Source organism: Mus caroli, unplaced genomic scaffold (genome assembly GCF_900094665.2).
Source record: "Mus caroli unplaced genomic scaffold, CAROLI_EIJ_v1.1 scaffold_24742_1, whole genome shotgun sequence".
In the NCBI taxonomy this organism is placed as follows: domain Eukaryota; kingdom Metazoa; phylum Chordata; class Mammalia; order Rodentia; family Muridae; genus Mus; species Mus caroli.
Window position 1 is genome coordinate 1 of NW_018391481.1, and position 1,912 is coordinate 1,912.

At 41.6% G+C, this 1,912-nt stretch overlaps 1 pseudogene; it reads left to right on the forward strand.

Annotated features, from left to right (window-relative positions):
- Positions 1-6: 6 nt before the first annotated feature.
- Positions 7-802, forward strand: LOC110289207 (annotated as a pseudogene).
- The last annotated feature ends 1,110 nt before the right edge of the window (positions 803-1,912 follow it).

Sequence of the window (1,912 nt, forward strand, 5' to 3'; positions counted from 1 at the left end):
TTTGGATCAGCTGCTATTTGGCAGTTTGAGCCACTGAAGTCCAAGGTGCAGCATTGTGTTGATGTCATAAAGCTATTTGGTTGGATAGCATATGGAAGAAGTAGACCTCAGAAAGGAGATTAACACACAGTGCAATAGCCTAGGTGATGGCCAGAAGACTGTGACAGGCATCATAGCCACGTACGCCCTTGTATTCTGCTTATGGAGAGTGTGGTGCCTGCGTCTGACCATGTCGGATGCTTTACATTTAACCCAGCATATATGGTCCTTTGGTCTCCAATATGGCTGTCGATGTTCAGTCATTCTTCTTATTCCACATGGCACAAATATATGTGTTGTGTAGAACTTCTTGTCCAGCATCGTGAACATTCTGGTTCAAGAGCAGTTTGTGACCGTGAACATGTCTGAAGGTGTCCCTTCCAATTTTGTCAGTTCTGTGTGTAAGGTTGCCANAGGAAGATAAGGACCTACAGTTGGCACATTGGGAGCAATCATGACAATTCATGCTTCCATCTGCACCGAGATCTCTGAGGGTAAGCTCTCTATCATCTTCCTCCCCTTTTTCACCTTCATGGTAAGCAATGCCTTAAAAGCCATCATTGCCATGGATACATCTGGGNTGATCCTGGGATGGAACTTTTGTCTATGGAGCTGCACTGTGGCGAGCTCTCTTAGGATATGGTATATCATGTATTGCNATGAATTCATTTGGAAGAACAGGGAGCCTCTAGTGAAAGTCTGGTATAAAATATGCTTCTTTGTCTGGTGCCCACTGTCAGAGGCCATGACATGGAATTGTTGACGGAACATCATGATTGGAAAGAGCAAGTGTTGATTAGGAGACTGTGCTCTCAAATNTGTCTTGGACCCTCTACCCAAAGGCCATGAGTGTTACAGTGATGCCTGTTGAAGCTTCATAACTGATTGGGAAAGGTTGATCCAGACCCTTGCTCCCCAGAGACTGTGGGTGTTAGACAACCATTGGTGTATTGTGCTAGGGAAAGAACAGTTGATAGTATTTTTTATTAGATATCTTTTATTTACATTTCATGGAACTGTTCTTGCAAATAATATTCTGTATTTTAAGGATGCTATAACCGAGAAACATTTATCCTAGCTAAATTTGTGATAACTGTGTTGCTGGATCGCAGCATCTTCCTGGATGCTGAAAGACATCTATAGACTATTCAATAATACTGCGATATTATTATTATGCAGAAAATGCTATTATAGATACTGTTTAGAAAAGAAGGACAAAACAATAATCTCCTTAGTGTACAGATGCAAGTTGTATTTTAAATACTTTTATCTGTGTTTGACTAGATTCAAAACACAGACACATTTGGACTCCTAAATGTAGCACCTATGGCCTTAAACAATTTGTCTGTCACAGTTAGCAAGTTGGGTTCCTATAAAATTTTCATATTTNGAAAGCTTTTGGAAGGTCATATAATTCTCCTGAAGCCACAATAGTCCAATGGCTCACAGAAGTGGCAATACATGGGCCATTCACTTTCAGCCCAATGATTCTGCTGGAGCACAGTTGCACAGAATGATTTTGAAACCCTTAGTCAGGTTGATTCTTTGAAAAGTCTTTGTATAGCAGTTGATACACTGACAAGTGTGGAANGTAAAACCATGCCAGGAACTTTGGAAATATGGAGTAGTTTGAGACCCAGAGACTCGGTGAGCACACACCTGAGATTTAGATGACTCCCAGCTCCCTTCCAGGCTCCTGACATGCCATGCATCTCACATAAAAGAAAGAGACAAAGTTTGGAGCTGTGATGAAAGGATGGACCATCTAGAGACTGCTGTATCCAGGGATCCATCCCATAATCAGCTTCTAAACGCTGACACCATTGCATACACTAGCAAGATTTTGCTGAAAGGACCCAAATATAGCTGTCTC